This window comes from Procambarus clarkii, chromosome 52, assembly GCF_040958095.1.
Source record: "Procambarus clarkii isolate CNS0578487 chromosome 52, FALCON_Pclarkii_2.0, whole genome shotgun sequence".
NCBI lineage: Eukaryota > Metazoa > Arthropoda > Malacostraca > Decapoda > Cambaridae > Procambarus > Procambarus clarkii.
The window spans coordinates 11,620,863-11,635,428 of NC_091201.1; the positions used below are offsets into that span (position 1 = coordinate 11,620,863).

General features: G+C 45.5%; 1 non-coding gene across 1 annotated transcript; it reads left to right on the forward strand.

Moving 5' to 3' along the window:
- The first annotated feature begins 462 nt into the window (after window positions 1–462).
- TRNAP-AGG (transfer RNA proline (anticodon AGG)) lies at window positions 463–533 on the forward strand. The gene has a single exon. It is a non-coding gene; the product is annotated as a tRNA-Pro (tRNA).
- The last annotated feature ends 14,033 nt before the right edge of the window (window positions 534–14,566 follow it).

The window sequence follows — 14,566 nt, forward strand, 5'->3', positions numbered from 1 at the left end:
GTCCAACAGTTAACTGGTCCCGGCTGGTGGGGGTACGATGTTGTCGTCTCGTGGGGCTTTGGGTGGGTGCTTGCCTTGCTGGGCTCGTGCTGTGGCAGAGCTTCTAGCAGCAATTTTATCGTCACTGGTGAGGACTCGAATAGCACTAGAGGTATTTCCCTCTTCAATTTTCTTGGAGATTTGTGCTCTGATTTTGTACGTTTCCGATGTTTTCTTCTTACCATTTCTACAAAGGGTGTGTTAATTATTTTGCTCGAGAAGGCAGACGAACTACGATATTCCCCTTGGGTATTCATTTATCGCTTTAATGACCGAGAATGCAAGTGATTTATCCCTGTCCTTGGAGGGACGGTGAGGCATACATTGCAAAACAAAAGGAAATTATTCCTTGCTTAAATGTTTTCTGGAGCGTCATTGACTCTTTTTGGAAGATATACATGATCCAATATATTTATATATATAGGCCTGTTAGTCTAGTGGTATGATTCTCGCTTAGGATGCGAGAGGCCCGGGTTCAACTCCCGGACAGGCCCGATAACCTTTTTGTCTCGATAGCACTGTGACTATGTTTTCGACTTGTAATTTAGGATCCCAAATTCGATTTCCGGGAGGTGCAAAAGTGGCTGTTTAGTCCATTTAACCGGTCTATACTTTTGACCGGTTAGTCCAAGGTATAGACCCAAATCAGTCCATACCTCACACAAACATCCTAAACTCCTACCAAGACTCACATAAGTCCATCCCCAGGGTTAGCCTATCAATACTCATCTATTCACACTCCCACAAAAGTTCGACTGTACACAATCGCTAGAGCTGGCCCATACCTTGTTCTGTGTCCTTCATTTCCCCTGTCGTCCGACTGTGGACCTGCACCTTTTGTGGCTGACATCCTCTCCGATTCTATTCTTATACTCAAACCTTCTTGCTTGAATGTGTTAGTTGTCCGACCACGCCCCGCCTTGACAATCTAAAACATATAAATTTGTCTTTGGCCTTGATTACCTTGATCACGACACACATTGTTTTACATTTTTTTTCGAACTCATGTAAATTTCCTCAAGTATGTTTGGTCCAATCCTGGTCCTCTTCTCGGCGTGTAAGTGTAATCCCACAGACAAAAAGACCTGACCTCTGATAATGCACTTGAAGCAATCGCCAGTCTCCCAATCCACATCTTGAAGCATTGAAACACAGTAACTATTCAGTCTTACTCATTGACTTCAGATTATAAACAGATTCTTCTAAATAAATTTTATTTAACATATAACAGTAGAAAGGCTCTGCAAATCATACAGATTACCACAGGAACGGTAAGTCATTTTTAATGGTCACAGACGATTCCGGTTCTCATCACACTAACAAACGCTAGACCGTTCTTGGTGTTTATCATACATTCGTTTATTCAGACGTGCTAAAAATCACGCTGGGTTTGCACAGGGAAGTTACCTAAGTTCTACGGATATATTTAACAATCACACTTCAGGTATATACTTCACAGTGGAGGAATCAGTCAATATGCTGCTAGCTAAAGTGAGCTTAACAGCCACAATAACATATATAACACCTCTCTAACACTCGATAAGAAACGAACCAAGGAAAAGACCTGGTGTCTACTTCAAGGTAGGGTTACAAAAAACGATCCTCACAGAACAGGTGACAATCTCTCCACATCTTAAACCTAAGACACAAGTCAAGGTAAACGTCTCTGATTTCCTGACCAAATCAGGACCAAAGTTATATGGCGTAGTTAAGCCCTGTGTTCGGGTTGACAAATCCATAACGAGCCATTATACGAGTTCTCAGGTCGGCATTCGATCCACCACAATCCAATCGATTCACGAATGTTCCTTTCGTCCTTAATATTACATATCCTTGTCCTCATGGTGAATTGCCGCGTAATGTTACCTAACATTACGTCATAATAGTGGCATTAAATTAGTTGATCCTATGATTAACTCTTATAACGTTAATTAATAATGGCGTATTATAGGCGTCAGATTGTTTCAGTAACTATGAACTGTCGAGCCAGTTGATACTAAAGGGCATGAACCTATAACATTCTGCCAGAGGTGAACTTTTGACAGGATCTATTCTGAAATTGAACACGTCAACCCCTGCAGAAAGCATACTGGAAATGTGTTTGTAGCCAAACTCGCTTCACAACAGTTCCCCTTCGAGATAAACCGAACGGGGAAAGTAAGGACTCGGGGAGGAACTCATTGTGAGTTGGATAAGGCGTGGAACACAGTTTAAACTAGACTATGTGGGGAGGACATAGTGAACAATTGGTTTAGGAGATCCCTCCGCAGGTTGCTTCACGGGACACTCTCATGCCTATGAAGACATCGCGATAATTCTCTGGTGACACCCCAGCAAGCCTCTAGTGACAAACTACCAAGCCTTAAATGTCACCACGTTTTTGCACCGACTATCGCAAAGTGAATTCCATAACCGTGTCGGATTCTCACCCGATGCCCCGAATAAGGGATTGCGTGGACCAAGTGGGAAACACAAGGTTTGTCACCAAGGTCGACCTGCTGAAAGGGTATTATTAAATCCCTTTGTCTCCGAGTGCAAGAAGGATATCAGCGATTGCTACTCCAGACGGATTGTACCAGTACATAGTGCTTCCATTTGGTATGAAGAACAGCGGAAGTTTTTTTCAGAGGATGATGAACGAAGTACTAAGAGGGATGGAAGGCTGCGCCGTGTACATAGACGATATAGTGGTGTACGCCGATAGCTGGAAACAACACATGAATCGACTGAGGGAGTTGTTCCAATGGTTGGAAGAAGCGAACCTGACAGTTAATCTGGCCAAGAGCGAGTTCGAGAAGGCCCGATTAGAATACATAGGTTTCGTCGTGGACCAAGGGGAAGTGACTCCAGTAGAACAGAAAGTGATGGCAATCAAAGAATATCCGAATCCCAGGACGAGGAAAGAGTTGTTACGATATCTGGGAATGACTGGATACTATAGAGGATTTTGCAAGAACTTCTTGACAGTGGGATACCCTCTAACTGATTTGCTATCTAAGAACGTTAGGTGGAAGTGGGGGGAAGCATGCCAGGAATCTTTCGAGAAGACTAAGAAGTTGTTAACCGAAGCGCCATTGCTGATTTCGCCTGACTTTGAGTCAGACTGTATCTTGTATGTCGACGCTAGCGATGTGGGGATTGGAGCCATGTTAGCTCAAGAGAAGGACGGAGTTCACTGTCCAGTGGCATTCTACTCGAAGAAATTTGAAAAGTACCAGAGGGCTTATAGTACAGTGGAAAAGGAAGCCTTAGCTCTGATCCTGGCACTGAAGCATTTCGACGTCTATGTGGGTGGAGGTACTAGACCGGTGAGAGTGTTTACCGATCATAACCCCTTGACGTTCGTGCACAGGATGGAGAACTCGAACCAAAGGGTGACAAGATGGGCCCTACTGTTACAAGAGTGCTGGCTGGAAATCAGGCACATTAAAGGAAGGGAGAATGTGGTAGCAGATGCCCTCTTACAGATTTACTATTCAGTATGACTCCTTTTTAAGGGGAGGGGGTACCTTATGGTGCCCTCTCCTATTTCTCCCGTATGCCAGCTTTAAGAGTCACAACAGCTTTCTTTACTGAAAGCTTTAAGAAAGTCTTAAACGATCTTCCTTAGCATAAGCTTTCATCCAACACCACACACGTGCATGTAGTTTGAAAACTTCTTGTTTAGAGTCCTAGAGCAACTCTAGCCTAATCTAGAAAACTAGAAAAACTAGCTGAGGGAATTTTCATTCCCTCACAATTATCTGTCAAAAGAGGAAGCAGATTGAGAGCTATTTACGTTTTGGGGGTTTAAAAGTCCATATTGAAATTACCATCCTTGTCAAGTAAAAGGGCTAATTATAACAACGTTGTGAGTTTTTCTTGTTTTCAGTGGTGGACTACTTGTTCCAAAGATTTTTTTTTTAATTTCATTCAATATTCTTGGGTCAGCACTAGACCTATGAACTAGTCTTTCAGACGTGTTTTAATAACATCATGAGTTCAGATAGGGCATTAAGGAGTCAGGGAGGGCTTAGCCACCGAGACCCTCCAGCGGTACAGTTTTCAGAGGATCAGACTGAGGCCGCATGTGAGGAATTAGCCATGTCACTGCATAATCCCATTTCTAATAAAGAGGAAGTTGAAATTTGAAGACAGAAACATGCCATCCAAGTGGATAGCACGGTTCAGGAGTCAGGTTGCGATCCTCAAGGTGTAGGTGATGGGGGGTCACATCACACACTGCGTAACCTTCCCCTACCCACCCCTGATACTCGGCAGCCTAATGACAACCAACTTCCCCTACTTCTCCGCAGACCGTCCCCCCTACCCACCAACACCCCAGGGGCGCGGCGGCCTGCAGCTTCCCCACCTACCCCTCCTCCCAAACATCCCCCCCCTCCCACCTTACCTATCTTCAGAAATTAAGAAACGCCTCTTTGAACCCCTGTATGTGAATCTCCCGGTAAGGCGCTTACATACGCCAACCCAGGTGTTCTCTCAGGGGTCCACCTAGGTGACTGTCCCCACCAATACCACCCCCACCTCTTCCCCCTCACAACCCCAACCTTGGTCAGACGACCAAACCTCCACCTAACATCCTATGCCTTGCCCAGAACCAACCTCTACAATCACCTACCTCGAACAACACCCTTCCCTGCCTATTACCAACCCTTCTCTAACCATTACTAACCCTTCCCTGCCCATTATCAACCCCTCGTTAACCATTACCAACCCTTCCCTGCCCATTACCTCCCCTTCCCTAACCATTACTGACCCTTCCCTGTGTGAGGGAATGAAAATTCTCTCAGGTAGTTTTTCTAGTTTTATAGATTAGGCTAGAGTCGCTCTAGGAATTCTAGACAAGAAGTTTTCAAACTACATGCACTTTTGTGGTGTTGGATGAAAGCTTATGCTAAGGACCATCGTTTAAGACTAGCCAGAGGTCTGTGACTACTCTGTAGAGAGAGTTACAGAATTTATCCTGTTTCTGTGAAATGGGATTGGAGAGAGAGTGAGTGGTATGCGAGGGTACTTGACTCGCCAACGGTTTTAGAGGTGGGGGGACAGAGGGGTGAGTGTTGCCTCCCCCACCATGTGAGGTATGGCGCCAGACTCATAGGCCTTCCCCTCCTTGTGACGTCACGGGACGCCTCATGGTGAGGGCGTCTGTGATTCGTCTAGGCACCTCAGCCTCGTGGCGAGTTTTAGGCGCAAACGGCTGTAATTGGAAGCGGCATGAGGGGTTGTGCTGGCTTTGTGCTGATTGATCAAGACAAGGTAGGGGGGGGGGGGAGATGGGCATTTGTGTTTCCCTATGCCGCCAAAATCTTCAGTCTGAGCTGGGCGGCGAGCTGAAGAGAAGGTGACTCTGGGTGAGGGTGGCGGTTGCCACCCCCACCACTGTTAATCGCTGTGTCATCCTTATTACTCATCGTGCATGGCACTCCTGCTATCATGGGTTGTGTCGAGGCCCAGTTTGCATGAAATGGGGCCAAGGAGTACGGAAGGAACACTAAAAAAAAAAAAATCTAAGAGACAGTGTTCACCCATGAGGCAGCTGGCAGGCCTCATGGTGTATCAGATGGTTCCTCACATCAGTTTCGAGTATCCTATCTATGTTAACAGACAATTGGTGGAATAAGGGCAGGGCCTCTTAGTGTAATTGTAATGATATTACAGGCCCCTGTTGGACTTTGAATTCCACCTTGCTGTGTCCGCCATGTGGTGACGCCGGCCATTATCACCCTCGGTGTACGAGCGAGGCATGCTCTGGTATGTTGTGGGTGTGGGTGCTCTCCCATCCACGTTGTGTATGCCTGTTACCAGCCAGCCAGCCTGAGGCAGCCCCCATGCACACGCCACCCCTCACGCCACCTCAGCCCGCGCTACTCCGTGGCCACCCTTTAGGGCCATGCGGTGGCCACATGCCTTGGCCACCCCTTTGGGCCACGCTTGGCCACCTGCCCTGGACACCCTAGGGCCACACCTAGTCGACGCACGTGGAGCAAGCTAGGTGTTCTTCAGCCAGTGAGGGAGTGACCGGGGAAATGAATGTAATGAGAGTGGAAATCGTGAGTATAATTGTTACAGTGTCTCAGGACTGTTGTTAATTCTGGTAACAGCTGTGTTGTCCCATAGCGCCTGCCAGGCGAGGGAAGCAGCTGAGAGACCGCTGTCTGTACTGACGTCCAGGTGACTGGTTGTGATGCACCTGGAGATGGATGTTGTACACAGTACCACACATGTAGATGTATATAGATATATGTTGTGTGTAGACTGACTCGAGTATGTAACGGTCAGTGTAGAGATTTACCATGTAAGTGATCGTTGTTCTGTCGATTCAATATATATCGTTCAGAGTCTAGATTAATGCCATGTTGCCGCATGTTAATTATATCATTGCAGAGGTAGGCAGGCCAGTGTTGTAGTGTTGTCAGTTACCCTGAGGTCTGTATAATTATGTATAATTTATCTAGTGATATAATTTACATTGATTAAGTGAATGTCATTTCCATGTGTTTTCATTTGCATGTATATATATATATATACGGTGTTGTGTGGTGGGTCAGCAGATGTGATTGCTGACTGATTGCCTAATGATGTCATTAGCATGTGGGGTATGCTGACGGCGTCATTATGTTGTAGGTTTGGGCAGTGTTGTAATCGGTTATGCGTAATATTAAGTCCCTAGGAGCTCTGTTGAGGATTTAAGGAGGTTCCTTTGATTATTCAGGGAAATTCACAGTACTTAATGAGAGCAAGCAATTGATTAGTATAGCCTAATTATGAAAATTAGTGCCAGCTGTCAGCATAGAGACGGTGTTTTATATTAACGTAAATTGTCTTGCTGAAGTAGTAGTGACTGCACACAGTAGTCCCTTGCAACTGTTGCAAGATTAGAGGGGGCAGTAATGTAGGTATACTTTTGTTGTTGCCGACCCTGTGTGTCATTACTGTGTGGGTACAGTAATTAACGTGTTGCAGAAACTGCAACCGTATTTGGGCTGTGCATTTATTTGTTAAGCATGCCACTGTAAGTGTGACCTATGTAACCTGGGGTTGCTTTGTATTATTTAAGTTGTGTTGAAGACTTAAGGATTCGGTGAGTTAATTAATGGGAATTAACTTTATAAGGGGTTGCACATGCCTTGAATGTGAGAGCTGTTAAGGGAACAGTGCTGAGCTTGTTGAGATACGTTTCCGGTGCAATTAATTGTCCGTGTGACAACTAATTGACCACAACTAGCTAATTATGCAATTAGCATTCTCATCATGAATTCACATAGTGGGAGAGGAACTGTCAGAGTCTGTCAGTATTTGTGTTAACGTAATTTGCTCGAGACTAATTACCTTTCTGGGGTATAGCAATTAGTGGCTCATGTTAATTAGTGGAGTAATTAACGTCAGGGGTCTTGATGACTCAGATGACTCGGTAAAGCGAGGTCATGGAGCTAGCATAACTCGTTATATTAATCATATCCTGTCTGATGACAGTGGATTAAGATGCACTCATGTTAATTAGTTGAGTAATTAACTCCTCGCCTGTGAATTCACAGTGTTTGATGATACCTACTTAGGCAGTGCGGAGTGAGACGTATTTATCTATGATTATTTATAGGTCCTAATGACAGTTAATTAATTGCTCGGGGTTAATTAGGGTAATTAACACTCATTAAAGTAAATTTTGACATAGACTGTTGAGAACATACCAAGTTAGTGGTAGGCTTAGTTAACGTAACTCGATGGGGATTTAATTAGTGGTCCGTTTGGCATTAATTAGGAATTTCTCACTGAATACTTGAAAAGAGTCAAGTGTGATGTAATGTAAGAGAGACTTTGAGTTATTGTTAACAAGATGACTTGTGTTAAAAGAGACAAGTGTTGATGATTAACGTAGAGTACCATCATGTTGTTGTCCAAGAGAGACAAATGTTTGTGATTAACTTAGTACTTTGTTGCTGACTGCTGTGATCAGTCAATTAACGTAATTAATCACATAATAAATTTTGTAATTGATTAAGGCAATTTCTTTGGTTTATCGTCTGGTGACGAGAGAAAAGTAATTATGGATTACTGGAGCTGTGTCTCAGAATCCCACCTTGCCTGGCTTTGTTTACTGTTTACAGTGCAACTTCTTGCAGGGAGTTGCAAAGAGTGTTCACATTAGGTTGTGATAAGGGAAGTCACTGTTGGACTACCCGCCTAGTTACGGGGGTCTCTCCTATAGGGTTGGAGGACCCATAAGATTGTGATTATAGTATCTGTTCACCGTGAAGCCGTAACAATATTGATTGCAAGCTTGTGTCATCAGTGGGGCAGTGTGAGGGGCTGTTGAATAGCTGTGTTGCAAGTGCCACTTGATAGACAATAATGTAACGAGTCACTCTCTGTGGTGTAACTTAGTCTGTGAATTTTTTTGGTTTGCAATATTGCGTCATCAGTGGGCACACCTGTGTTCAGGTTAGTTCAGTGTGCAGCCGCACAGCAAGGGTTGCTATTTAGCTGTTTGTTATAGTGCCACTGGATGGACATTAACGTAACGTAAACTCGATGTTGTAGTAGTTTAGGCTCTTGTTGTTTAATAAATTTTTTATTTTATAGAGAACGGTCTTTGATGTCAACCCTTCAACCATTCTTTTCACCCATGTTCTGCTTTAAGCGATTGAATGTTGATGTGATCTTTTGTAATGACGGCTGTTCTTGGGAATTCGAATTCCAATTCATAGCACCACATCATATATAAATATTTTATTGTAAGAACATGTCGGTTACCCTTTATTAGTTTTAACGTCCTATTTAACTAGAAGGAACCAGCGGCCTATTGTGGACAAGTTTTCACCCTAGTGGTGGAAGCCTGGCGGTTTACTCCCGCTTTTCCTTTTTCTATTGGACTCATGCTTATCTGCCGTGAGCAGTTCTTTAAACTTGAGGTCCACCACCTAAGGGAGGTAGGCGTAGAAAAAAATCTCACACCCTGCCCATTACCAAGCCTTCCTTAACCATTACCCACCCTTCCCTGCCCATTACCAACCCTTCCCTAACCAATATCAACTCTTCCCTTCCCATTACCAAGCCTTCCTTAACCATTACCAACCCTTCCCTGCCCATTACCAACCCTTCCCTAACCAGTACCAACCCTTCCCTGCCCATTACCAAGCCTTCCCTGCCCATTACCAACCCTTCCCTAACCATTACCAACCTTTCCCTGCCCATTACCAAGCCTTCCTTAACCATTACCAACCCTTCCCTACCCATTATCAGCCCTTCCCTAACCAGTACCAAGCCTTCCCTAACCATTGCCAACATCAACACTCCATGCCCCCCTGCATCTCATGGTATGCATCACCCCCCATTTTCATCGTTCTCATAGCCTAAACCAGTGTTGCTTAAACTAGTTTACAGAGAGTTACCAACAAATATAGTGGAACGTAACCGGAAGATAGACGTCTGGCTAGGGCAAGTAGGTTCATGTTTGTCAGCTGCCCAGGATGACTGGGTGAAAATTCATTTAGCAGCGGGAGCTTGTATAGACCCTAATGGTTCAATAATGCAGGACCAAGAGTTTCAGTATTTGTGCACCTGGCCAGAGTTTGTTTTGCCTATAGAGAGACGTTATAAGGAGAAAATAACAGAGGAAACAGCTAATAGGTATTTAGCTAGTTTAAAACGAGGCCAAAACGAAACTCTCAAACACTTTGGAACTGGTATATTGCGTAGAGTGAGTGACTTGAGGTACGAACTAGGGTATGATGACCTAGAAATTGGTCAGAAGGCTAAACAACTGCTTTGTATGTCAATCCCCGGGACAGTTGGAGCCCACATCTCGGCTGCAAGTGTAACGATGAATTATTACAGTTTAATAGAGTACGCTTCGGACTTGCAGAATATTCAGTGGGCATTATAAGGATACAACTGACACCAGACAATCCTCTTATGTTTAAGCGGTAGATAGGAACGATGTACATCGTCTTAAGGTTAAGGAGAGCGTAGGTAACTCCCATAACAACCAGAGGGAAGGACACCATAGAGAGGGTCCGCCTCCTCACTGGTACTATACTGATGACCCCAGGTGTTGGAGTTGTGGCGGACACGACCAAAAAAGAGTTGACTATCCTAATAACAAGGAGGGATTATGAGATAAGGCCCCAAGGAGCAAGGGCGGCCCACTTTTGAAGTGAGGGTGTGCGGGAAGAGGTTGACTGTATTCCTGGACACTGGTAGTCAGGTAACCATCATTAAGATGGACTTATTAAGGACCTTCAGTCAGGTGCGCCTTAAGGAAGGGAGGGGGGGTGGCCAATTAACAGCTGTCAATGGTCAACATTTTGATATTTTTAGAAAATGCATTTTAAACTTTTACTTTGAAAAAGACAAACCTTGTATCCATAAATGCACTTTGGTGGATAATTTAACATTCCCTGGTGATATATTGTTAGTATGGACTTTTTGCAAAGATGTACTTTTTCTTTGTCATCAGAGAAGGGAGCAAGACACAGTAGGCTTCAGTTGGGACCTGTGTCTTTCCCAGTAAAGTTAATTGATCACCCTCCCGTAATTGCTTCCATTCAAAGAACACCTAAATATGTAAATCTTCCTAAACAATTGTTCAAGTCTCTTCAAGACCCTTACAAGACAACATGTATATTACATGCTATACACAGACAAGTATGTCCACCACGGTCATTTAAGTTTATTAGGGTCGCCGTGGGAAGAAATATTCAACCCAGAAGTACCTTTCAGGTGGCGGGCAGAGTTGATAAATTGTTGATACCTTACATTCGATAGTTTGAATTGTGATAAATTTAAAAGAAATAGTAGAATCAGAAACCACACAAAGATCGACTATAACAGTGCAACTTAGCGCACTGAACGTAAAAGAACAGGAGTTGCACAATAAGATCGATACAAAGAACCCGATATCTCCTCAAGATAAGAAAATGGTGGACAAGTTAATAGCTGCTCTAGATTTGACTCATAAGTCACCTGTTGAACGTAAACAGGTACGGGAAGTCCTCCGTAAATTTCCTAAGTTATTTACGACCGAGGATGAGGAAATAGGCTACCTGCTTGAAGTTTTTTTTTTATTATTACATGCAAAGCATGCAATTTAAATACAATAAAAACAAGAAAAGAACATAGAAAACATAACAAAATAAAACAAAACAATAAACCACCGGCCAGAAGGGCCGACAGCACAGTACAACAAATTACAAACACGGTAAAACTATTGAAAAACACAGCAGACACAAAATAGAAACAATGACAAATAAGCAAGCACAGTAACATTTCAAAACAAAACATAGTAGAACAAAACAAACATCAAGAGGTATAACATGAAATATAACAAGAAAATTACATTACACATCAAACAAACAAAAATAACAAACAAGTACAACATGTAATGCAACAATAAAACACCAGTGCAAAGATACAGCACATAAACAAGACATGAATAAAAACACTCACACCAAACCAACCGCCTCGCAACAAACAAAGGGAGAGGCCAATATGTACAATAATAACAAACAAGCAAGCCATGCAATCAAGAAAACAAAACTCAGTAACATACACAACAACAAACAAGCACCGGCCTGAAGGACCGAGAACAAAACACAACATAAAGGACAACATGAAATAGAACAAGAATATCGCACAGCACACAACAAGCCAAAAATAAAAACAAAAAACAAGATATAAAACAAAAATAAAAACAAAACAAAAATAAAAACAAAAACAACACATTCTAGCAATGCAGAAGTAGAACACACATGGCAAAGTAATAACAAAAACGCAAAAACAGGAGTAAAAACGCCCCTTAAGGACCTTAAGAGGACCTTAAACATAATACAGAGTACAAAACACAATCAAATGTACCCATAGTAGGAAAACAGCATGTAAAGGATTTGGGAATAATAATGTCTGACGACCTAACGTTTAAGGAGCATAACCAAGCAAATATTGCGACAGCCAGAAAAATGATAGGATGGATTACGAGAACTTTCAAATCCAGGGATCCCATCACAATGGTTGTACTCTTCAAGTCACTTGTGTTCTCCCGTCTTGAGTACTGCTCAGTACTCACTTCCCCCTTCAGAGCAGGAGAGATTACTGAAATAGAGAAAATACAGAGAACATATACGGCACGCATAGACGCGATAAAGTACCTAAATTATTGGGATCGTCTCAAAGCTCTCCAAATGTACTCACTAGAAAGACGATGAGACAGATATCAAATAATATACACCTGGAAGATACTGGAGGGCCAAGTACCAAATCTACACAGTAAAATTACAACGCACTGGAATGAACGATATGGAAGAAAATGCAGAATAGAACCAGTGAAGAGCAGGGGTGCCATAGGCACAATCAGAGAACACTGTATAAACATCAGAGGTCCCCGGTTGTTCAACACCCTCCCAGCAAGCATAAGAAATATTGCCGGAACAACCGTGGACATTTTCAAGAGGAAAATAGATTTATTCCTCCAAGGAGTGCCGGACCAACCGGGCTGTGGTGGGTATGTGGCCCTGTGGGCCGCTCCAAGCAACAGCCTAGTGGACCAAACTCTCACAAGTCAAGCCTGGCCTCGGGCCGGGCTTGGGGAGTAGAAGAACTCCCAGAACCCCATCAACCAGGTATCAACTACCAAAACACCGGCCTCGCAACAAATAAGGGAGAGGCACGGGCACAGAAAGCAATTCGGGCAAACAAGAGGCCAGAGGGGCACACAACACTACAGTAACATGAAATCAGCTGACATACTTGCCCGGGAACAAGACCCGGGGGAACCGCACATTGAACGCCTCCCAAAGCAGCCACCTCCCCCAAGAGGCTTGACCCTCCACCGGGGGCGCCATGTCATCTAGAACCCCGGTAACAAACACCCGCAAACAGGGAACCCAAACGGTGTTACCCCAAAGGCGAGTAACCACCATCCTACTCCATACACCGGGAACCTGCTCACCAGAAAAGTCCTCCGGCCGTTCAGACTGCATGGCCTTGGCAACCACGACCTCCAGGTCCCCAAGTCGCCACCCCACAGGAGGGGGCAGGCCAGAGAGCACCACATGGGCACCAGCGGCCACGGGCACACCACCAGACGACAGCAGGGAACCAGGACGGCTCGCATCCTTTCGTAAAATCACTACCAGGCCCCGCCCAGCACCAGCATTCGCACCATCCCTGGCAGCAGAAGTCACCACACCCCACTGCAGAGATCCCCCTGGCGGGGTAGGAACAGAAGGCACACCCGAGACACGGGCATCAGCACCAGTAGGCACATGAACCTCCGCCACCACCACCCGCAGAGACAACGACGCATCCGGATCCACGCCATCAACACCTGAAGACCCACAGTCACTGAAGTCCCCAACATCGGCCCAGGCAGTTGACGAACGCCTAGAACGTATGGGCTCCGGCCGGATATCGTCAGAGCCGGAAGCGGATCCAGAAGCAAGGGCACCACTAGCCGGACGAACCGACGCCCGACGCAGAACGGCAGCAGCCTCTACCACAGGGGGAACCAGATCACACACAGCAGGAAGCTCCACAGCCACTCCAGCACCCAGCACAGTGGGGACCAGAGGTGAGGAGGCAGGGCCAGGTTCAGTAGCCGAAGACGAGGAAGCAGATGGCGACACCCCACAGGGAGTACCAGGAAGGCCCGCGGGAACAGCAAGGCCAGAGACAGGAGCAGGAGTAACATCCGAAGGCACCGCAACATCCGGAGGAGGGCCGGCGACATCCGGGGGAACATCGGGCGACGCTGGGGGATCCTCAGCAGCGAACGGGATGCTCACCTTCTCACCCCCAGAGTCCGCCTCCAGAGGGAGCGGCGGGAAATCCTCTTCACAGAACAAATTCACGGGAGCGACCGGATCAGCAATACACCCGGCAGCCTGATGCCCCAACAAGCCACACCAGAAACAAGTATGGGGCTGCCAGGCATAAATCACCCGCACGTAGTACCCTAACAGCCGGACAGATGACGGAATGTCCGACCTCAGTCGCATCCCGAGGGTCCGAATGTTGATCTTCACCCCCGAATACGTTCCAAACGATAGCGAGTTCAACCGCACACTGACGACGGAGCCGTACCTCTGGAAGAAACGCCGGAGGAGAGTTTCAGGAAACTCCATGGGGGCGCCATGGACACTTACATATGTCACAGCATCACTACGGTCCGAAATGGCCACAGACCCATTGCCGTCCTGCAGCTGCAACGTACGTCCCTCGTATCTCCGGAGAAAATTACGGTACACCGCCTCACCCACAAACTTGATGATTACATGGCGAGCAGTGACCAGCTCAACACCGTAGACGTCCTGGACCAGGACCCTGAGCATGTCACCAAAGACCAAGTCCACAAGCGAGTAACCTGCACGGCCAGTAAACTCCAATCCTATGGAGTTCACCCGCACAATAGCTGGAAGATGGCTGCCCATTGTAAACACGCCACGTCCACACCACCAGGAACAGCTGGGAGGGTAGAGACACCGCACCTCCTGCCGGCGAAAACGGCAACTACCCCAATCTGCCGGAGCGG